This window comes from Ambystoma mexicanum, chromosome 2q (assembly GCF_040938575.1).
Source record: "Ambystoma mexicanum isolate Mex_15411 chromosome 2q, UKY_AmexF1_1, whole genome shotgun sequence".
Classification (NCBI taxonomy): Eukaryota; Metazoa; Chordata; class Amphibia; order Caudata; family Ambystomatidae; genus Ambystoma; species Ambystoma mexicanum.
The window spans coordinates 730,716,155-730,740,884 of record NC_090924.1 but is presented as its reverse complement, the minus strand read 5'-3'; positions in this window follow the sequence as shown (position 1 = coordinate 730,740,884).

Genomic DNA, 24,730 nt, shown 5'->3' with positions numbered 1-24,730 from the left:
AGCCAAGTTATATGACTTGCTGCAGTCCAGAGGCAATAAGCCCCTTGTGAAGCTCTCTCAGTCCTGGGCCAGAGACCTAGATATAGACATCACCGATGACATCTGGGAGACTACCCCTCTTGAGATAAGCCTGGCTGCTCAGTCACACTACCAACCTGTTAGTACAGGCCTATACCAAAAGGTGGGTTACCCAATACCAAGAGGACAAGTGTTGTGTAGTCTCCCACAGGGTTACTACATCAATTCTTGCCTAACACCTTCAACTCCAGATTCCACCTAATACAATTCAAGATACTACACAGGTTCCACTACACCCGGCCAGACTACACCTCTTCTCTCTCACCCACTCTACTTTGTGCCCTACGTGCCGGGCGTAGGGAGCAAGATACCTCCACATGCTCTGGGACTGCTCAAGGTTAGGGGAATATTGGGGAGGTGTATGTGACATTATGTCCAAAATACTCAATTATACTGTTTATCCCACCCCACTTAACTGTTTATTCCACAGGTTTGAGCGGCTTCGGCAAGGTCGCCATAGATTGGCGAGTTTCTGTATGTTACTGGCAGCCCGTGGTATATTGTTGTTGTGGTTGCAGCCCGCTTGCCCTACTGTTCCACACTGGCTGTGAGCCGTTACATGGGCATCTGACCATGAGGAGCGAGGGTCCACACTACAACCTAGAAACTGTAAACCGATTGATATATGGGCTCCATTCTGCAATTACCTAATGTCATTACAAGAAAATACCCAAGACAATTGAGCTCCCCAACCACTCCATAACTCATCCCCTCATTAAGCATTACCACTTCGAGCAGACACTGGGATTTATGTAGTCACAGCAACCACTCTGAGAAACGACTCAGCTGCTGCCAAATCAGTGTGTACAAAACGTATGTGAAATTCGATTACTGTAACTGCTGCTATTCTTGTCTTCTGTTGTAATGTCAAGCACTCTATAAATAACGTTTAAAAAAAGGGTTAGAAATGAGAGGCAGATATTTTATTTAACAGAAAATGGGTTGGAATAACGCCTCGCTAGTCCTATCCTAGAAAGAGGTTCCCTACCTTGGAAACTCAAACCAAGAATCAGTCTGTGTCATTTAGTCAGTAACTTAGAAACTGTCCTTGTGTCCAAAACATTCTAAAGTGACACTCATACTGGAAACAAACAACTAAGTTTTTAAGGAAATATCTCTGACATTATATCTTGTGAAAACGTGTTCATAATCTAGAGATAAAAATACATCCATGTGTCCCTTGAATACAAATGATGATTCCCTTCCCATGGATTCTTATCTGGGATGTTGAAAGTGTCGCTTTTAAACAATAGTTTATTTGCATCACAAGAGTGTCTCTTTATCCAAAAATTCCTTAAGGTTTATACTGGACCCAGAAACTTCTTGTTCATACAATATATTCCATAACATCCAACAATGTCTTTGTAGCAAAAGTTTTTCTCTTGAATAACAATGTCTTCACATTTAATTCATGAGGTTCTTTTCTGTAAGCTTGAAGATTTGGCTAATGTAATTTTACCAGAAATCCTCTTATGGGCTTTCCAGCTTTCTTAGTATACTCCTAGCCCAAGTATTTTCCTTAAAATATTAGAGTCTTTATAGAATTTCAATAGACAGGTGTATCAAAATACAAATTCCTTGGCATACTTCCTTGCCAAGCATGTTAAAGTGTCTTCTTCATTGGTGGATTACCTGCCGTACTCTGCCAGGAATACTTTTCATGGTGCTCTTCAGAGCTCCTCGTAGACACCCCTGCCAGGTATCTTCCCTGAATGTTAGGGTGATTGACACAACTTTGGTGGATAACCTGGTATATTCTCCTGCCAAGAATCCTTCTCTGGGTTTAAAAAAAAATGGGGATTGCCGGTCATTACATGGAGCACCGCTGGCACCTCGTGCCAGAACTGTATCACTCTTGGGCAGTACCAGAAAATATGTATTGTGTTTGCCCCCTCCTCTCTGCACTTCTTATACCTGTCTGGTTCATCTGAGGAGAATCGTGCTACCTTTGCTGGAGTGACGTACAACTGATTCAATACCTTAAATTGTATAAACCATAGCCGTGCATGAGTGAGACCTCCTTTGATAGAAGGCAGTACCTCTGCCATTTAGTCTCTTCAATATTTACTGCACAGTCTCTCTCCCATTTACGCCTTGCTGTGTTCCACTGTTCCAGGTCACCCTGCACCACCCCATATAGCCTTGATATCTGACCCCTTTGTTCCTCACCGAGAACTATGGTTTCTACATAATCGCACAGCTCTGGCTCCTGCGGAAACGATGGCCATCGCCTTCACGCTGTTGCCCGCATCTGGAAATACTGTAATAATTTAATGGGGTTATCTCCCAATTTGAAGCTGAATTCCTTTGTTACAAACCTACTCTCCAGGAACAGATCTCCCAGCTTCATCGTTTTACCTGGGTCCCAAGACATTTGAAGGTCCGAATCAAATGTTGGGGGAATCCCCGGACAGTTCCACAGAGGGATTTTATTGCTATAAGGGGTAGTTACACCGAGGTGTCTAAATATTAGAGTCCATGCGTTCACTGTTGTGCGCACTATGTCGAATGTCCACGAGTCTGTGTAGTGGTCATTCAGAATGACCGTTTTAAGATCCGTTGGGGTTGCCCCATAGTGTTCTAACACTTGATATACTGGGCTGGGGCCTGGTTTATACCAAAGTCCTGCGTGATGTGCCTGTGCTACCAGGTAGTATAACTCGAAATCAGGTGCTGCGAGGCCCCCCCTGATCATAAGGCTCAGTCAGAGCTTCCCAACTAATACGGGGGCCACCACCCTCCCAAACAAATTGCACTGCCATCGACTGGAGCTTTACAAAGAATTATTATTACAGTAATTTGGGTACCACCACCATCTTCAATAGGGAAATCCTGCCATATAATGACATGGGGAACTTGGACCACACATTCAGTTTAACTGCCAATATATTAAGTTATGCTTCTTGTTTTTTTTCATATAATGATTTCTGTGCTCGAGACACCTTAATCCCCAATTATTTAAAGCTGACCGGGGTCTATCGAAATCCCCTGAGATCATTTGGTTTAACAGTGCCCTCCGTGTGGGAATAGCTTGGATTTTGAAGCATTCATTTTGTACCCTGAGTGTTTGTGTTTCATGAACCTAGCAACCTCTTCCATAACTGTTTCAATGTTTTCCTTAGTGTTTCGCAAATATAGTAAGGTATCGTCAGCATATAAGGATATGATCTACAGTGGTCCGGCTATATGTATTCCTCTATGTCCATGTTTGTCCCTCATCAAGCACACCAGGGGTTCTATAGTAAGCGCAAACAGGAGAGGGGAAAAAAGGCAGGCCTGTTGTGTGCCTCGGGCTAATGCAAACGGCTGTGATGTGACCCCTTTAGTTTGAACTCTAGCGGTCAGGTTAGTGTACAGTACTTTCACATAGAGGCAGGGGTTACAGAATGTCAGATCATGTAGAATCCTACAAAAAGAAAGAGGTCAAGAAGATGCTTGGTGTTATTGAGACATCTACAAGTCATGGTCTGTGTGCCCCCTCCCACCCCTCTTGTCCCCTTTGGTGTCCATGTGCCCCCGTCCCCCCGCTCTGGTCCCCAGTGATGTCTGTGGGCCCCCACCCACGCTTCTGGTCCCCAGTGATGTCTGTGTCCCCCCTCCCACCCCTCTGGTCCCCCTTGAAGTCTGTGTGCCCCCTCCCACCCCACTACTCCCCCTTGGTGTCCGTGTGCCCCCTCCTAACCCTCTGGTACCCCTTGTTGTCTGTGTGCCCCCTCCAACTCCCTCTGGACCCCCTTGGTGTCCATGTGCCAGCTCCCACCCCTGTGGTCCTCAGTGATGTCTGTGTGCCCCCCCACTATCCCTCTGGTTGCCAGTGATGTCCGTGTGTCCCCCTCCCACCCTCTGGTCCCCCTAGTTGTCTGTGTACCCCCCTCCAACCCCACTGGATCTCCTTGGTGTCCGTGTGCCCCCCTCCCACTCCTCTGATCCGCAGTGATGTCCGTGTGCCCCCTGCTACCCTCTGGTCCCAATTGGTGTCTGTATGCCCCCCTCCCACCCCTCTGGTCGCCAGTGATGTCCGTGTGCCCCCCTCTCACCCATCTGGTCCCCATTGATGTCCATGTCCCCCCTCCCAGCCCTCTGGCCCTCAGTGATGTCCGTTTGCCCCCTCCCACCCCTTTGGTCCCCTTAGGTTTCTGTCTGCCCCCTTTCACCCCTCTGGTCCCCAGTGATGTCTGTGTGCCCCCTTCCCACCCCCCTGGTCCTCAGTGAAGTCTGTGCCCCCCCCTCCCACCCCTCTCGCCCCCCTTGGTGTCAGTGTGAACCCCTCCCAACCCCTCTGGTCCCCCTTGCTGTCCGTGTGCCCCATTCCAACCCCTCTGGTCCCCCTTGGTGTCTGTGTGCCCCCCTCCAAACCCCTGGCCCACTTTGATGTCCGTGTCCCCCCTCTCCTCCCTCTGGTTCCCCTGTGATGTCCTTCGCGCCCCCCCTTCTCGCGTGCATGTGTTACCTGCTTTTGTCTGATCTATTCTACCTGTTTTACCCTCCTCCTTTATCCCCCCTACATCTAACCACTGCAGGAGTTGTCCTGATTCATTATGGCTTTCACCATCACTGTCCTGTTGCCAATGCTTGGATTTGACTTTATGGACACATTGGGCCTCATTACAAGTTTGGCAGTAGCCTTGCCGGTAAAACAGGCAGGCTGCCACCAAACTTGCCTTTTTTTCCAGCACCCGCAAATGGGCAATTACCGGGTCATTACGGCCCTGCCGGACCCGGTAATTGCCCATTTGCGGGTGCCGGAAAAAAGATGTTCCCCATTCACATTCGGTCCCATAGGTCTGAATGGAAATGGGGAGGTCGGATGCACTGGTACCGTTTATAATGGTGCCGGTGCATCAGACATGCTGTGCTCGTGGGGGCATTTCTGCCCGCCAGGCCCCAGTGGTTGCAGTGGGGGCGGGAGCGGTCGGTAGCGGTCAGGAGCGGTGCTCCTCTACTTCTTTTAATTAAGTTTTACTGTTCCTATACTTTTATTTTAAAAAGAAACTGTTCCGGAATGGTTTTGTTTTAAAATAAAAGTGTAGGAAGACGTTGAAACTTTTACTTTCAGTTCACTGCACTGAGCATTCCCCTAAACAGCAGGGGCATGTGTTTTGGGGTTTGTATTGTGCAAGGGAGGGTGCGTGGCAATAGGGTTTGTGGGGAGCGGTGCAGGCCAGTAGGGAACATAGTTCCACTACTTTTTTTGTACACTTCGACCACTGCCAGGTCATTTTTGTCAAAATGGCCCGGTCTTCTTTTTTTTGCCATTTTCTAGTTGTGAGGTCTTTCTTGGGTTTTACTCTGCGCGCTAAGCCAGGTTTGCGCCCTTTGTTCGTTTTGCCTTTGGCGGGCTTCAGTACTGAAACCCGCCTCTGGCTCCAGTGTGTCTGGAAGGGTAGGAAGTGAGGGAGGTTCGCAAAACTCCCCTGTCCTTTGTCTTTAGGAATGCCTGAATGCACCTAATCCTGATTGGCTGGCTGGCAGTTCAGTCACCCTGCTGTTTGAGTGACAGCTAGGCTGTGCATGAATGGGAGAAACCTGCTCAAAAGATGAGGGTTTTGGGACTGCAGAAGGAGGACTCCACCACTGGGAAGAACAACCCGACCTAGAAACCATGAACATAGATTGCTGCATCCACCTGGACCTTTGAATTGCGCGGTGAAGCCCTGCTGCTGTGCTGAAACTTCTTTTTCTGATCGACAAGAGAAGCTCTGGAACGGACGACTTCTTCCCTTGGGTTAGTGGGACCAACTAACCCCGAGACGAACTCCACTGGACCACCTTCCCCGACTGGCTGTACTAATTTGCTGCTGCAGAAATCGAGTGCCAGGGTTCGAGAAATCCGTAGTTGAGTGCAATGTCTGAAATCCGTCCAGAAGCTCCAGGAGTCTCCCATAGACCTTCCAGCAGCAGGACAACCAGAGCTCGAGTCCCCTCACCCGAATGCAGGACTCAAGGAGTGAAGGAAGCCCAACCTGTGACCAAGATCTGTGGTGGTGTTGTTTACCGAGTGCTGAAACCACGAAGTGCTGCTGATCTGAAAAGAGCCCATAGCTGCAATCGACCTTCGAATTACTGCCGCAGGAGTCCGCCAGTCCCCACGACTGAGGCACTTGAACCCAGGATCTGCATCACTGCAAACAGACAACTCTTCTTCTACCCAAAGGTACTATTCTGACTTGGGGTACTTACCTCAGTGTCTTTGGAGTTGCTCTTCTCAGTTGAGACTTGCAGTAGCTACTTTGCTAGAGTTGATTTCAGATCTACCCTCCACAAGTGTAACAGCTTGTGACCTTACAGTGATTTCTTCAACAAACTCTCTAACTTTGTTCAAGACTTTGGTTGTCCTGGCTCCCTGCATATTCTTCTAGTCCTTTTGATTTTTATATTTACTGTCCCTCAGAGGTGATAACTTAGTTTTTAACTATAATTGCGGGGAAAGGTTTTTTTTCTAGACTTCATTGGAAGATGTAAGTGCTCACATGCTCTGAGAACCTGTTTAACCTTTTTCCCTCCCTTAACGTTTCCTTTCTACCAACCTCAGAATCTACAAAGTATACTAGTGATATATGAATGCCTTTACTGTCCTAGTTACTGAAATCACCTCAGGGAGTAAGAAGTGTGTAAAAAGCATCTCTAAAGAGTATCTACTAGCTTTATGTTGATTCTGGAAAAGTATTTTAAAGTGTATTTGATTGTTACATACATTGCCCTTTTTAAAGAATGCTTATTTGAAAACGGCTGTTAAATAAATAAATAATTATTTATAACTACAAACCTTGAGTGTAAGTGTTATTTGGCTACTTGTATTTGTGAATTTCATTGCTACTGCTCTACAGCTCACATTTACCCCTCTTGAGATACGCCTGGCTGCTCAGTCACACTACCAACTTGTGTAGTACAGGCCTATACCAAAAGGTGGGTTACCTAATACCAAGAGGACAAGTGTTGTGTAGTCTCCCACAGGGTTACTACATCAATTCTTGCCTTCATCTCCAGATTCTGCCTCATAGTCAAGATACTACACAGGTTCCACTGCACCCCGGCCAGACTACATCTCTTCTCTCGCACCCACTCTGCTTTGTGCCGTAGGTGCCGGGCAGAGGGGGAAGATACCTCCACATGCTCTGAGTCTGCCCATGGCTAGCGGAATATTGGGGCAGTGTATGTGACATTATGTCCAAAATACTCAATTATACTGTTGATCCCACCCCACTTAACTGTTTATTGCACAGGTTTGAGCGGCTTTGGCAAGGTCTCAGTAGATTGGCGAGTTTCTGTATGTCTCTGGCAGCCTGTGGTATATTGTTGTTGTGGTCTGCTTGCCCTACTGTTCCACACTGGCTGTGAGCTGTTACATGGACATCTGACCATGAGGAGCGATGGTCCATACTCCAACCTAGAAATTGTAAGCCGATTGATATATGGGCCCCATTCCGCAATAACCTAATGTCATTACAAGAAAATACCCAAGACAATGGAGCTCCCTAACCACTCCATAACTCACTCCCTCATTAAGCATTCCAACTCCGTGCAGACACTGGGATATACGTTGTCACCAGCAACCAGTCTGAGAAATGACTCAGCTGCTGCCAAATCAGTGTGTACAAAAAGTATGTGAAATTCTATTACTGTAAATGCTGATATTCTTGTCTTCTATTGTAATGTTAAGCACTCTATAAATAATGTCTTTTTTTAAAAAAAGAATGTATTCTGAAGGGTTAAAAATGAGAGGCATACATTTTATTTAACAGAAAATGGCTGGAATAACACCTCACTAGTTCTATCCTAGACAGAGGTTCCCTACCTTAGAAACTCAAATCAAGAATCAGTCTGTGTCATGCAGTCAGTAACTGTCCTTGTGTCCAAAACATTATAAAGTGACCCTCACACTAGAAACAAACTAAGGGTGTAAGGAAATAACTCTGACATATGCTTTGGGAAAAAGTGTTCATAATCCAGGCATAAAAATACATCCAACAAAACCCTTGGACATCTAAGAATTCCCTTCCCCTGGATTCTTAGATTGGATGGTGAAAGTGTCTATTTTAAACAATGTTTCTTTGTATAACAAGAGTGTCTCTTTATCCAACAATACTGGTCTCAGAAAGTTCTTGTTCATACAATCTATTCCATAACATCCAACAATGTCTTTGTAGCAAAGGTGTTTCTCTTGAATAACAATGACTAACAATGACTTCAAATTTACTTTATGAGGTTCTTTTCTGTAAGCTTGAAGATTTAGCTTATGTAATTTTACCAGAAAACCTCTTATGGGATTTTTAGATTTCCAAGTATACTCCTAGGTCAATTATTTTCCTTAAAATATTAGAGCTTTTATACAATTTCAATAGATAGGTGTATCAAAATACAGATTCTCTGGCATAATTCCTTGCCAGGTATTTTGTATCACTGTCAACCTTTCTTCTTCATTGGGTGATTACCTGGTATACTCCTTTGCCAGGAATCATTTTCATGGTGCTCCCCTGGTAAGTATCTTCCCTGAATGTTATAGTAATTTCATGGGGTTCTTTAGAATCTCGGTATACTCTGCTGCCAGGTATCTTCCCCGAATGTTAGGGTGCTTCACACAACTTTGGTGCATACCCTGGTATACTCTCCTGCCAAGAATTCTTCATTGGCTTTTAAAAAAAACCTTTATTTAGGTAACAAGCAGACAGGTTGTATATGATGTTTAGCATCGCACTATCTATTCAACTGATGCCTTTTCAGCAGGCACGAAGTAAAGGCACATCTGCGTGCCAGATTACAGGTTGCATGTTTTTGCATTTTACAATTATTCTTCGCTTACATATTCTCACAATGGTCCCCATATATCTTTTGGCCTACTTTTACAGTTACTGTTGGAACATATCCCTCCTAACTCTCAATTACATAAGTCAGTTTTCTAAGCCATTTCTTACATGTTGGTGCCATTTTGGACTTCCATTTTAACAAAATAAATTTCTTTCCCACGACAAAGCCCATATTGAACAATCTTTGTATGTTTATTGTGACCTTCCCTACGTCGCCCAGCAGGTATTTGAGAGAGAGGAGAGTGATGGGGATGCCGGTCGTTACATGGAGCAGCTCTGCCACCTCGCGCCAGAACTGTATCACTCTTGGGCAGTACCAGAACATATGTATTGTGTTTGCCTCCTCCTTTTCGCACTTCTTATTGTTACTCACCAGTGAGATGAGTGTGTGAAACCGGAGAGTAGAACCAAAAACCGGGAAGTTGCTTGAAGAGCTTTGGGTAGAGCCTCCACCCAAGCCTCCTCTCTGTGAGGGAATAAGACCTTCTAAATGATATGACCTCTTGCTGTAATTAACCAGGCAAGTGGACTGATCACCCAGAAGGGCGGGGAGAACGCACCGCCACGAACCAGGCTGCAAAGGAAAGAACAACAAGTAAGTAATACGAAGGTAACACTTGTCCCCTGTAAGTCTTACTAATCGATGAAATACCTGAGCTTTTTCCCCCCGTTGTATGGAAGTATGGCACAAAACCGGGAATCACCTAGGAATATAACAAGACTTAGAACCTAACTGATTTAAGCTATGACACAAATCAGGAGGTGGACAGGATCTTACCAGTGGAAAAGGACTGAAGGATTTGAGGAGTTCAGAACACAATGACAGGGATAAAATAAGAAAAAGGGAAATGTTAGTAGGATACTAATACCCGGGCGGCACGAGCGTCGCACTGGTTTCTGGATGGTGCACAGCTGCAGAGCGTCCTTAAGTGCACAGGAAAAATAAAGTTCAATCCAAAAGTTCAGTTCGCAAGGCAGAAAAGTCTTACCACTGGTGACTGAAGAATGAAGGTAACAACCAGTCGGGATGGCAGTTCCAAAGTAAGGTAAGTTGAAGGCAGGCAAGGTCTGGCACGAATGAAGGTAACAACCAGTCGGGATGGCAGTTCTAAAGTAAGATAAATTGAAGGCAGGCAAGGTCTGGCACACTAGCGGACAGCGACTATGGCAAAAGCGTGTAGAAGAGAAGTCCGGGAGAAAACAGGGTTCCGGTACATGTGCAGGCGAAAACAAAGACAAAACCTTTTCTTGCGGAGTCCGTGGAAGCAAAACAGAGGTTCGGTACACAGGAAGACAAGTCAACAAGTGAATTCCAATTGCGGGTCCAGTAAACAATCCGAGTCGATACCGTAAAGAGACAAAGGGTTTGGCACTCGAAGGAGGAACTTCTAAATGCCGGGAGTAGCTGTAAACAGAAGCGGCGTCCTGGCTGCAACCACGGATTACATCAGTGAGGGAGGCGGGGCAAGCCAACGCGAGGCTCCACAGCGGAACTACCGCACGGAGCTAGGTTTTCTGGGAAGTGTAGTCGCGTTTCGAGTTGCTAACTTCCACGGCAGCTGCCACCGTGCATTTAATGGAGCAGCATTTTGTCGTATCCCTTTGGGAAGCGCCACAAATCTCCTGACCTTCCTGGTAGCCGTACTTGGGGACCGACTGCACTGGGAAGCCGAAGTGCTAGGGACGCAGGTGGCCGGGTTTTCCGCACAGGACGAGGTGAACGTCGCCCCATAACACTTATAACTGTCTGGTACATCTGGGGACAATCGTGCTACCTTTGCTGGAGTGTAGTGAAGCTGATTCAATACCTTAAATTGTATAAGCCGTATCCGTGCGTTGAGTGAGACCTCCTTTGATAGAAGGCAGACCCCCTGCCATTTAGTCTCTTCAATACTTACTGCAAGATCTCTCTCCCATTCTCCCCTTGCTGTGTTCCTCTGTTCCTGGTCATCCTGCACCACCCCATATAGCCTCGATATCTGACCCCTTCGTTCCTCACCCAGAACCATGGTTTCTATGCAATCGCATGCCTCTGTCTACTTGGGGAAGGACGGCCATCGCCTTCGCGCTGTAGCCCGCATCTGGAAATACTGTAATAATTTAATGGGGTTATCTCCCAATTTTAAGGTGAATTCCTCTATTGTTACAAACCTACCCTCCGGGAACAGATCCCCCAGCTTTATTGTTTTACCTGGATCCCAAGACATCTGTACATCAGAATCAAACGTCGGGGGAAACCCCAGACAGTTCCACAGAGGGATTTTATTGGTATAAGGGGTAGTTACATCAAGGCGTCTAAATATTCAAGTCCATGCATTCACTGTTGTGCGCACTGGGTGGGATGTTCACAAGTCTGTGTAGTGGTTATTCAGAATGACCGTTTTAAGATCCTTTGGGGTTGCCCCATAGCGTTCCAACACTTCATGTACTGGGCTGGGGCCTGGTTTATACCAAAGTCCTGCGTAATGTGCCTGCGCTACCAGGTAGTATAACTCGAAATCAGGTGCTGCGAGGCCCCCCAGATCATAAGGCTCAGTCAGAGCTTCCCAACTCACACGGGGCACACGGCCCTTCCAAACAAATTGCACTGCCATCGACTGGTGTTTTACAAAGAATTTGCGTCCTGGCCATATTGGAATACTATTGAAATAATACAGTAATTTGGGTACCACCACCATCTTCAATAGGGAAATCCTGCCGTATAATGACATGGGGAACTTGGACCACACATTCTGTTTAACTGCCAGTATAGTCATGTATGTTTCGTGGGTTTCTTCATATAACAATTTCTGTGCTCAAGGCACCCTAACCCCCAAGTATTTAAAGTTGACCGGGGCCCATCGAAATCCCCTGAGATCATTTGGTTTGACAGTGCCCTCCGTGAGCGGGAATAGCCTGGATTTTGAAGCATTAATTTTGTACCCTGAGTGTTAGTGTTTCGCAAACCTAGCAACCTCTTCCATAACTGGTTCAATGTTTTCCTTAAGGTTTTGCAAATATAGTAAGGTATCATCAGCATATAAGGACATGATCTGCGGGGGTCCCGCTATACGCATCCCTCTATGTCCATGTTGGTCCCTCATCAAACCTGCCAGTGGTTCTATAGTAAGCGCAAACAGGAGAGGGGACAAAGGGAAGCCCTGTTGTGTGCATCTGGCTAATGCAAACAAATGTGATGTGACCCCATTAGTTCGAACTCTAGCAGTCGGGTTAGCGTACAGTAGTTTCACATATCCGATAAAGAGGTTTCCCAGCCCAAAATGTTTAAGCACACCAAACAGAAAGTTCCATGACACAGAGACGAAAGCTTTTTCGGCGTCCAATGAGGCAGCAACTGTAGTGGCGTGAGGGTCAATTTGCCAGATGATGCCAAGAGACGCCTTAAATTTAAGGCCGTGGACCTACCAGGTATGAAGCCTGATTGATCTGCGTGTACAAGACCAGACATGTACGGAAGGAGCCTGTTCGCTAAAACGTTAGCTAACACTTTTGTGTCCGAGTTAATCAGGGACAGTGGGTGATATGAGGCTACTGCCATAGGGGGTCAGCCCGGTTTCAGCAATACCATTATAACTGCCTCTTACAATGAATGCGGGAGGAATCCTCTTCCACAATACTCCCCCATACTTTAATCACTCGTGGAGCCAGGTTATCTTTATAGGTCTTATTTCGTTCTATTCCCAAACCGTCCGAGCCTGGCGAGGCCAGCAACGTAATATCCTCTGCCAGTTCTTCCAATGTTCACGTGCCTATTCTGCACGACTAAGGAGAGCTATTCCACTTAGGTACCGATCTACTTCCTCCACTGTACAAGTATCTGCATTTGCACACAGCCCCATATAGTGCTTCATAAACACTGCATTAATTGCTTCTGTTTCTGTTAGAAACTGTCCCTCTGCCCCATCTATGCCCGTAATGTGTTGTGCCCCTCTCTCACATCTCACCACGCCTGCTAAAAGGATCCGGGCCCGTCTTCTTCTCCATACCTAAGGGCCTGGATCGGTCTAGCTAAAAAGTGCACCTCTTGGTCTGTCAACTCACGGAACTTCAACAAATTCCCTTTAATATCCCTTAGGAGAGCCCTATCATTGGACATTCCATATTCATTTTCTAGTCTACGCAGTTCCTGTTCCACTTCCCCTAGGATGCGCCTAGTGTCTCGTAATATCCCAGATGTGACCGAAATAAATGTACCACTTAACCCAATTTTGAACGTCTCCCAAACTGTTTCGTGCGGTGTCACTGATCCTTCATTAATTAAGAAAAAAAACTTCTATTTCCTCATGTAGGGTAGACACCAGTACTGTATTCAGTTGAGCTGTCTTCGACATCCTCCACAACGGTCGGGGTTTTGGTAAATTGTTCAGTGACAGGGATGCCACCACCAGTGAATGGTCAGACAGGGTGTGCTGCAAAATTTCACTGTCACGCAATCTGTGTGTCCAGCTCGCTGTTATCAGCCAGAAGTCGATCTAGGATATTGCATCATGGACAGTCAAATAATATGTATACTCGGCTGCCCTGGATGTTCATCTCTCTATACATTTACCAATCCATATTGGTTCATTATCTGCCTGATCGTCTGGGCTGCTGCAGTGATTCCCCGCTGTCTAGTGCTAGATCTATCCTTTGATACATCCAGGATTGTGTTAAAATTCCCACCCCACACAATGGGGCTGTCGATTACCCTTCCCAATACTTTGGATATGTGTGTATAGAAACTTGGATCACCCACATTTGGACCGTATGTGTTTACTATCGCAATATTCTCGGCAGAGATTTCCCCCTTAACAATAACATAGCGTACCTCAGGGTCTACTTGAATGTCCCTGGCTTGGAAAGGTAATGATTTATGTATTAATGTCATTACTCCCCTTGCCTGTGATGGATAGGAGGTATAGTATCTTTGCCGCCCCCATTTAGATGCAAATCCATCATGTATTGATCCTAGAGCGTGCATTTCTTGTAACATCACGATTTTAGGGGAGTATCGATCAAGATACGATGCAACCTTTCTATCTTTTACGGGGTTGTTAAGGCCCAAAACATTCCAAGATATCAGTGTTATTGGTGTGCACATTTGTCTTTGTTGCCAAGGATTGTGTCTGTGAACGCGTATCCATATTCCAATAATTACCATACAATGCATTTTCAGTCTGCCAACCTGTCTGCCAACTTTTGTATAAACATCCCACTGTTCCAACCCCCACCTGCCTCTCCCAACTGTCCATTCAGGATCTCGTCCCAACACCCTTTCCCAATATTATGGACTTCCCACTGCCTCCCTCCTCCCTCACCATCCACCCCAACTCGATGATGTACCCCTTGCGCAAACCATGTAAATTCCCTGGGGTACGCTTTCAGCAGCTACTAGTACAGGCCTGCCCAGCAAGCGCATTGCTCCGGCTTCAACTAAACCATTTCTTGTGCCTGCTTATATTATCACAGAGAGAAGGATCGGTAATGAAACCCCTCCCTCAGTCTCCCACATCATTCGGACCACCATCTTATCCTGGAGCCTTTCTACGGTTCACTGGTAGAAGAGGGATAGATGCCTCCACATAGGCCACAGCTTCTGCAGATTTCTTGAAAAAGTGCGCCCTCCCCCCATGTTAAATACATAATTTTGCCAGAAACATTAGGGCATATGGGATACGCTGAGCTCTCAGTAATCATTTCACCATGTTGTACGTACTTCTCTGGGCTTGAACCTCAGCAGCAAAATCAGGGTGAATATGGATATTGTTTGCCTTGTATCAGAGTGTCCCCTGCTCTCTTGATAATTTTAGGATGAGGTCTCTGTCCCTATAATTAAGCATTTTTGCAATAATTGTGCGCGGGGGCTCCTGGCCTTGGTACTGGGGACAGGTACGGTGCGCACATTCGACCAGGAAATGCATAGAAAATGCAGCTGATTCAAACCGAGCTTTTAGGAGTTCCTCAATAAATGGTTCCATTGGGCCTTTGCATGCTGTCTCTGGTACTGCAACGATGCGCACATTATTTCGTCTCAATCGTGTTTCTAAATCTTCACATTTACCCCTAACCTTACAGAGTTCAGCTTTTAGGTCGGCAATATCACAGTCATGTTGGCCAACCTTGTCCTCCACTTCCCCAATCCTGGTCTCAGCTTCAGTAATGCGAACTCTTTCTTTTTTAAATTTGGATTTTAAGGACCCTATGGTTGCAACAATGTCATCCAACTTCACGTTAACTGCCATGAAGCCGTTCTGCATGGCCGCTAATAGGTGATCGTCCCGGGTGGACCTGGCCACCGCATCCGCTCCACTCTCTCAGACCGGAGCTGCTGGCCCCGGGGTAGAGGCCTGGGAGCTGGTAAACAAGTCCATTGGGCCTTTTTTCTTACCAGTACCTTTCGTCATGTTATACTGACATGTGCTGAATTAAAATCTGCTATCTTGGTGCCAATGCCTCTGGTATCCTCCACTCACAGTCCCCAATTGTCTGCAAAGTTCATCCACCCCAGGTCCAGTGCCACACCAGTGTTGTCAATACTACTGCTTGTATTAAGGATCATTCGCAGTGGTGGTGTCTCCTACAAATGTCAGAGATGGGATGCTGTACATTCCTTCATGAGGATCAATACCCAGCAGCGTTCTGGCCAAGTTCCAGTGGATTTCAAACAACTGGTTGCAGCGCTACACCTTTATATGGGCTGCCAACACGTGTGGCCACAGAAGTTCAGCCCCAGTGGGGCACAAATGTAATGGCACACAACATTTTTAATTGTTTCCTTTTCTAATGCTTCTGTTATTTTTGTTAATGGTTAATCTGTTATTTTACTGTAACAATATAATTCTGTTTTGCAAAAAATTCACACAACTGCCCAAACCAGCACCAACTTTTATGTCCTGTGGGGGCTCTGCAGGTCACCCATGCATTCTCAGGTGTATAACCGGATCTTCCAGCAGTGGGGAGAGGATATTCCTGCATGTCTGCACTGTATTGTGTCTTGTGCAGGTGCTGCCACATACCCACACGGGTGTTAATGCTTCCCTTATAATCACACCTGACCAACTGGATGTGCTGCCATTCAACAGATGTCACTTTAAATGCCTGCCAGGACAATATGGACCTCTCAGCCGCACCCCTCCCGTGTTTCCTGAAATGTCACTTGGACAGGCGCCATCGCCAGGTTCTCCTCGGGGCTCAAGCCCCTTGCCGGATAGCCTCCTACCAGCCTGCACGCACTCAATGTGTGTCTCTCATGGTGGGCCAGTGCAGTTCCACGTCTCCCGCCATCCCCTCTCCAACATGTCTCGGCTGTGCGGAGAACACCAGGGAACGGGTTAGAGGTCTCCAATATCATCAGGATTAGGTTGCACCTTACCAGGGGGCCGCGGACACCAGCCCTGACCCGGAGCTGCGTCTGTGTCTTCTCTCTCCGCCTGCCACAGGGATCAGCAGTCAGCTCTCGTTGTCCCGCGTTCCTGCGCTCCTGTGGTCCTCGAGCCGGCTGCGTCTTGTGTGTCCCTCTGATTAACATCCAGCACTTTAGCAGAGAGGGATAGTGGGGAGCTCGACCCACCAAAACACCAGCACACGAGGCCCGCCGCCCACTCCGTCCTCCATAGCGCTGGATTTCAGTAGGGGTTCCGCTCTTCTCCCCTAGAGGTCCCAATAACGTGCCGGCGCCAGCGCTGCGCCAGCGAGAACTTCGGTGTTCCTGACCACAACACACGGGTTGTCCAGGGGCTCCAAACTCTAACCGCTGCTGCCCAGCAACATCAGCTATCCTTCACCATGTGGAAGATTCGCATAGCAGGCACTCTTATGGATATTTTCGTGGTTTAGGTTTTTGCCAGGGAAGAGCTCACTGTCAGGCCTTGCTGCTAAGCAGTGCCCCCTCTCTGGGGTTTTAAAGATCCCCTGGTATACTTCATGGCCAGGTATCTTTCCCTAAATGTCAGCTGCCTGGTGCCTTCTCTTTACTAGGACTTCTTATTGGTTTCACTGTTCTTTTCAAAATATCAAATCGGTATCTACTTTGTTCCGTCCAATGTATTTACTTAGGGTAACACTTGTATCAGCTCTCCCCCTCATTAACATCTCTTGCATAGATAATTTTTTAGATTTTGTTGCTGCACTTTTTCTTGTCTGTATTCAAATCTTTCTTTAAGGTATTGATTCAACATTAGGTTTTGTCTATGTTTAGATCGCATTTGAGCATTGTCCATAATATCATTCACTTGATTGCCTGTGTGTCGGTACGCCCTGGGGTCCACAAAATCTCTGGGTTGACTCAACGCTAGTTTGCAGCGTCACCGTCTTATAGCGTGCCTCTTTGGTGAAGCTTCCTCCCTGAATTGGTTTCCTGCACGATTTGGATGCCTCCCGAGAGTTTCTCGCAGCTGTGCGTTCACTCGCCGGCGTCCCTCTGTGACCTGGACCGGAGAACGCTGCTTTCCAACATGAGTGTGCCTCTAGGAGCATCTCTGTGCTTCCCAGTGCTCCCACGGTCTTTCGAGTATGCCGGCTGCTCTTCTCCTTCCTTCACCCAACGCTGGTAGATGTGACTCGCGTTCGCAATCCGTCGCACGGATGTGCCCATCTTTTCCTTAACGGTTCTCTCTCGTACTGCCTTTGATATTGCAGATGCCATTTTTAAATGTCCCTGGTGTTTTAGATTGAACAAAACAACTAGGCTGCATGTTAGTCTTTGCTGAACCTGGTTCAACTCTTCCCTCCTCTTCTTCATCTCAGTACTTGAAGCTTAATGGGAGATGATGTCCATAGATGTAATTGGATTTTTAGAATGATGTTGTTCAAAACCAGAAGATGTTTTATTTGTGTTATGAATGTTTGAAGCATACTTGGAGTTTAGTCTAGATTCACATAAAGGGAGGGGTTTCTTTTGTTTGAACATTCTTTATTAGAATTTTACAATAGAATTCAGGAAGGGATTTCTGATTTGTATAATAAGGGGAAATTGTGGGGTGACAACAAGCCATCAAGAACTTGGGTATTATAGGGTTCTCCTCAGGGAAAAAAGGGAGGAATACTGTGTTTTATCCAATGGAGGTATCCCCTCTGCCCGGTAATTGTCCCTTCCCATGTGATCGTCCCTCATATAACCACCCCCAGGATCAGGTAGCAGCTGCCTTCCAATGTCCAAATGGGAGAAGGTCACCTCTGGCGAATATAAGGAAGGCATGGTATCAAAGTAAGACAGACACAAGTGATCACAGTCTAAGGGTGTTTATTAAACTGTAAAATGGGTGAGATAAACGCCTAATCTAAACCTAAATCTAAGATGGGACAACCATCAAATAATAATAATACAGTCCTAGTAGAGGCTAGTCAAATAAAAAAGGCCTATACTAAAAAACAAAAACTATTGCCAATCCTTACCGCTATGCTACAAAATAGTGTGGGATAATGTTCACACGAAAAGAAAGAAGTATTCACAAAATGATAAATCAGGATGTTATGGCCGGGGTCTCCCTTTCCCACATTTTTTAGCATGAGACAAGGCAGGACTCTTGAGTACAGCACACTCCTGGGTTTCTCTGGTACAAGCTTACAGTTCCTTTTCTCTATATCATGGCCCTCTGTTCCCAAGTCTCTTCTCATGCAAAGTATCTTGCTTCAGAGGGCCTGATATGCCAAAACAACTAAACAAAAGGTCTTTCTGCTAACCTACACATAGGGCGATTACCCTTCACCCTTGGATCCCCCTCAGCTGGCCTCCGATCCTTCTCTCAGTCGTCAGCCTCCCTCAGTTGGGTTCAGACCAACCACTCACTGTGGACATCCCTCAGTCGGGTTCATACTTGTTGTCACAATGTAGTTCACTTAGCTTCTTCACCGAGTGGGTTTCACTTCCCTTTGCTTTTCTCTAGACATCCCTCAGTCGGGTTCATTACTGCCTTTCAATTACAATGGGCTTCATTAGGTGTTTTCCGGTCCGGAAACAAGGGTGCCAGTAAACTCACTGCCATCCTTGTTTCCGGATTGGCAAACTCTGAGTCTGCCTGCCGGAGCCACTGTGCCTGACAGGTCTGACCCTGACGGGCACAGCGGCCACAGTCCCAGTGCTTCAGTTTCCCCACTCCATAGAGTCCTATCAGACTCTATGGGAATGGGAACTTGCAATTTAGTGGCGCCTGACTTCCCGGGCCACTGTACTCGTAATCAGCTGGTGGCTCCGGGAACTCAGGCACTGGTAAAATATATTACGAGTCCGGTGGCAACCCGCCGGTAGCATCAGCAGGGTGACCATCGGAACCGTAATGAGGCCCAATCTCTTCATTTGTAATATTCAAAAAGTCTCAATGTCTTTCTAAGCAACCTCACAATGATTAAGTTAGGTCGACCCTTGTCCGGGCTCAGACCTTCCAAAGCACTTGCCAATTTTAAAGAAAGACTTCCGAAGGGTGATCACGTCTCGCCGGGTCACTCTGTTAGCCTATGGCAAGTGCAGGCTTCCCAAAAAACACAGTTCCTACGGCGTTCCCCTAAGCGGGTGGAAAAGCCTGTTTCACAATTCCCTCAGTCGGGATCACAATTTCACAATGGTCAAAATTTCTCTAACATGTCAAGGACGTTCAATTGTACAAGGGGTTTGGCTCGATCCTTGTATGACCACCTTGACACTTCACGCCAGCCTTCCCTAGGGCCTACTTGTTGTTTCAATACTTTTGTAATTCCACTTTCTCTTTGTTCAGAAGAGGGGTACAAGCTAGAGACCTTTGGATCAGCACCCATGTGGTGCCAGACCACTCTATCTCTGGTACCAATTTCGTTCACAAAAAGACCTCTGTCTTCTTAATGTTGCCAGTGCAACCTTGAGCCTAACACAGTCTGGTCCCCTATCAGGTTCTTCCGTCTCACCGGCTGTGCTGAACTCATTGGCCTTACTTTTGCCGCTGGAGTCAAGTGTGGGAGGGTTCAGTGTGGGAGGGTTCCATGTACCGCTGACCACCATTAAACCCTTCTCCAGCTGTGATTCCCAGTCTTATGTTTCCTTTGTCGGAGGCTTCGCGGGCCTGGGTTGATAAGGGCAAGGGCAACTCCCTCATTGAAGTCCTTTCAGGTCTCGATGCCTTTCTCCTCAGTTTGAGCTGCCATCCTGGAATAACTGCTTCTTCATGCTTTCGGCCTTGCTCAGAGTGTGCTCTCGTGCTCTGTCTTTTATCCCTATGGGGAAGGGAAAGGGCAGTCAGGTGTGTGCAGTTGTTGTCAATTGCCTGACTCTTCCTGATCCTTGTGTTGGGACATGTCAGGTAACCGGCTGTGGTCTTAGTCCGTTGTCTCTCACAGTGTGAGAAAGCGTTTGTGTTGGAAAAGAGGGGGTAGAGTTTCTAAATATCCTACTGGGCAGGATGGGGAAAAGGTGTCATAAGGAAGGGGATACTGTGTCTCACCCTTCGGTGTCCCACTTCCACTACCCAAAGACCCCTCATCCAGGTGATCCTGCTGCACTGGTCCAACCCCAGGAACTGGATCCAATAACGATGCCTTCAGGTTTCTCACAGGAATCAGTGATGGCTCCATTGGATTCATCACAATATATATAAGGTCTCCTGTAAACACGAACACGGGGGTGTGAAGGCATCATGAAGCAAGACACAGAACAGATTCAAAGTTCAAAAGAAATGGTTTATTAATTAAAATGTCAGGATGGTTGAAGGCCTAACTTGCCCTATTGTAAGGTGGGATTTCCCTACCTAATGAAACTAAGGATAGTCTGAGTCAGTACGTTCAACTTAAAAGTCTGTCTGTGTCCAAAGCCTATACTTGCCCTCACAACTAAAGCTAAACAATATCAAGGGATGTCTGAGGGAGGCATGGTATCACAAGTAGACTCTGACACACCAGATGCAAGCTTTAAAACCTTTCTTGATGGTTTAAAATGGGTTGGAACAACTACTTTCTTTCCCTATAACTAAGATGGGAGTTTGTCAACCATTAAACAAAAAGAAAATACAGTCCTAGTCAGTCCTTTGTCAAAATAAAATGACCTATACTAATAAACCTGATATCCGCCCTCTTTCTAATACAATGCAGGTGTAAAGGAATGTGTAATGCAAAAAGGAAAATCAGTGTTCAAAGAAATGTCAGTGTGGCTGAGTAAACTCCTTTCCCACGTTTTGTAGCACACGGTAAGGTGGCACACTTGGACCTTGCGACACACTCTGGTTTTGGACACAAGGATGCAGTTCATTTCGTGGACCAAGGCCCACTTGGCCTTCTACGAAAAGTCACCTTTTAACTTGTAATAAAGTTCAACAAAGGTTTGTTTCCTTCTGGTTACCACAATTCAGTACAGGTTTCCCTCCGCCGGGCACAAACCTTTCAATCACTATTTGTGGAGTTTCTCTTCCCCAAGATTCAATCACACCTTCAAAGGCTTCCCTCTGTCAGGCTCAAGCCTCCTTTCACTTTCCTTCCGCTGTTGAAGACTTTCAAAACTGCAAGGCTTTTGCTCTTATATCGGCATGACCACTTCGACTGTCTTTCTTCAAACTTCACTTTTTCTCTCCTACACCAAGGCCTCTTGGTAAATGTAGCTTCAAGCACAGTACTTATTTCAAAGTTCAAAGACATCTTTCATATCCAGGTTTCGCTCTTCCGGGATCAAACCTAACAACAGTTCAAATCTTGTATCTCAGTTTTTTTTCTCTTCCCGCCGCTTCTACTGCACCAGATATTTCACAGAGATTTAATATTGGGAAATGTTCTTTCGCCAAATCACTCTGTTACTTTGTATCTTGTATTTATAGTTCTTTACAATGCTTTGCTTTGTCTCTTATCGGCACATGTGCAACCTTCATTCGTCGGATACTGTTGCCATCAAGTTTTATTTAACACAGACCAGACTTTCATTGCTTTCATCAATTCACCGACTGTGTTAGTTCATTTTCATCTTTCGCAGCTTTGATCCTCAAGTCAAGGCTGGTACCACAACTACCGCTGTACCTCCCCAACTCTGCCGTTCACCCGGGAAGGTGGCTGGTATCCTTAAAACACAAAAGAGGTTTGTCTCTTCTCTCTAGCTGGGCTTCCTTGCGCAACATTCAAGGCCCTTCGGAGGTAACAATCTCTCACCGGGGTGCCCAAGGTTTCTCCGTACCGTGGTTCCATCCCTTGGCCTGTCGCTCTTCTCCGCCTAGTTCGCCGTCACCCTAGAAGAACTGCTCCTTCTTGTGCATTGCCTTGCTCAGAGTTTGTCTCAGTGTTCCACCTTTGAACCATGTGGGGAGAGCTAATAGGCACCAGGTGTTTGTAATTAAGGTCAAGTGCCTGACCCTGCCTGATCTTATTTGTGGGCCAAGACAATGTATTGCATGGGTGGTACTCCTTATACCCTCAGACATCCTCTTGCTCGGCTCAGTTTTTGTGTTGGAACGGTGGGATCTGGGAACTTGGAATAGTCTATAAAATAGGATGGGACAGGGGCATTTGGAATACCATGTCTCACCATAGGGCGTTCCTCTCCCATTCCCCGAGGAGCCCTCACCCGGATGTCCCTCTGGCACTTGTCCACCCCCAGGGTCTGGATCCAAAGGCGATGGCTGTGTCCTGGCTACCTGAGTAAAGGATCCCTGGGGTTAGGCAGTGAAACACCCTCTGGTTTTTAACAGATTTCAGAAACAAAAGAAACAGTGTTCCAAATAAAGTTGAGAGCTTCTTCCAGCACCTGGCATACTTTCCAGCTCCCCTTCCCCAAGTTCAAGACAGTTCCACAAAGTCTCAGGGTTCCCTTCCCCAAGAAGACAGCAGAGTTCCAAATAGTTATCAGGGTTTCTCTCTCGAAGAAAACAGCCTGCCAGCTTGCCAACTTGAACTTAGTCTCAGTCCCTCAATATTCAAAATCAGTTCCAGGTTAGCTTTACACTCCTTCTGGTTTCTTGACAGTTCATACAGATTGCTTTCTTCTGCTTCACTTCAGCAGTCTCTTTCACACACTTCGATTTGGTGTCTGTATATTTGTTTGGCTTTCATAGAGAGGAACCCCAGTCCAGGCGCAGTTCATACAGATTGCTCTCTCTTTCATATACTTGGATTTGCTCTCTGAATGTTTCTTTGGCTTTCACAGTTTGGGTATCCCCGTTTTAGGTGCAGTTGTCAGACCACACAGTCCACCCATTACAGGTCACGCAACCGGTAACCCTAGGCTTTCTTGCCGACACAGGTTCTTCTGTAACTGCACCTGTGCTCTGGTTTACATTCACTTGGCTTTCTTCTTGCCAGCCTTTTAACTCTGTCACAATGTGTTATCCTCTTTGCCAATCTCTGGATTTTGCCACAATGTGCTATTTTATACAGTTCACTTTGTGGTGCTCTCTTTCCTTCACCACATTGCTTTCCCACTCTTCAGAAACATTCAATCTTTGCTTTTCACTGCATTTAATAAGATTCTTCTTTGCTTTCAATATAATGTACGTATACATCACACAAACTTGACATCTGTTCATTGGTTTGCCAAAAGCTTTCATTGAGTTCAGTATTCAATAGTTAAGAGCTCTTATTCTGTTGCTGCCAGTTCAACTTATTTGTATTAATCATCACAACCCGTTGCTTTGGGTTTACTATAATCTGCATATCATCTTTCGTTCATTCAGCATTCACTTTTGTGCTCTAACAGCCCCCAGGAGCACCCCAGTTCGAGTGTTCCCTCCTATTCACTCACCGGACCCTGGCATCTCCTCCAGGCAGTTGCTTCCTCTTCTGCTGCTTTGCAGACACGTTTCCTTTGGATTGCGAGCACTGCTCGCACTTTACTCCACTCTCTGTGGGTTGCCATCAGCTCCCCTTGCTTCCCGCAGACGCTGCCAGTAGCTTGCAACTATCGGATTTCTTCTGTACCCACAGCTCCTGCTACAGCATCGAACAGAGAGGCTCCCACCACTATGGCCCGCCCGGGCTTCGGCTCCACAGCTCCTTTGGGATACTTGCTGGCATCCTGGCTTCCCAGCAGGACCCTGCACGGCTGCCTCCTTCTGCACAGGCTTCTCTCCTCAGCCTCACAACGCTCAGCCCAGCTTGTCTTCTGCTGGTCTCTCCATTACCCGTGTTGGCTCCACCTTTTATACACCTGCAACCATTTGACAGGTTTCAGGTATGAGTCCTCAGTCTCAATTGCCTGATCCTACTTAGTGGAGTACTCTGGACTTGCCTGACCCTTACAAAAGTCTGCAGCAGGCCTCTTCCTCATCTCAGTACTAGAATGGTGAAATGACATGTTAGTGTGCACTACTTCTAGTCGCCTCTTCCTCGTACCAGTACTATAATGGTATGAATGAGGGGAATGAGGGGAAATAGTTTGCAATAGCCTGTAAAGGCAGGGGGAGGAGGAGGTTGGTTCTCACATGGAAAAGGGGGTAACATGTCGTGCCTGCAGATAACCTTTCCCCAATCCCCAAGGACCCTCCACCCAGGTGATCCACCCTCGCAACCTCCCCTCCCCCCCGGGTCAGGATCCAAAAGCAATGGCCTTTCCCTGGCCATCTGAGAAGAGTATCCAAGGGGAGTAGGTGTGAGGATACCTTGAGGTTTCTAACATACCGTTCCCCTTTGCGGTTTGGACCGGGGTGCTTCACATGGAAACCGGGAAAGAAAGTCCACATTACCTTGCTCTCAGCTCTTCCAGTGTTCCACTGGGAAGCAATAGGGTTGAAGGTCCAAACACTACTGCATAACCCTAGGATTGGATTCTTTCCTCTGACTAATCCACACCAAAGGGGAGTGGTCCGTTATCAGTTGAAACATATAACCCAAGAGATAGTATTTAAGATGTATCACCTCCCATTTGATTTCCTGTGCTTCTAACTCAATGACTGAGTAGTTTTTCTCCCTTGCTATTGATGTGTACTATCAGGTGT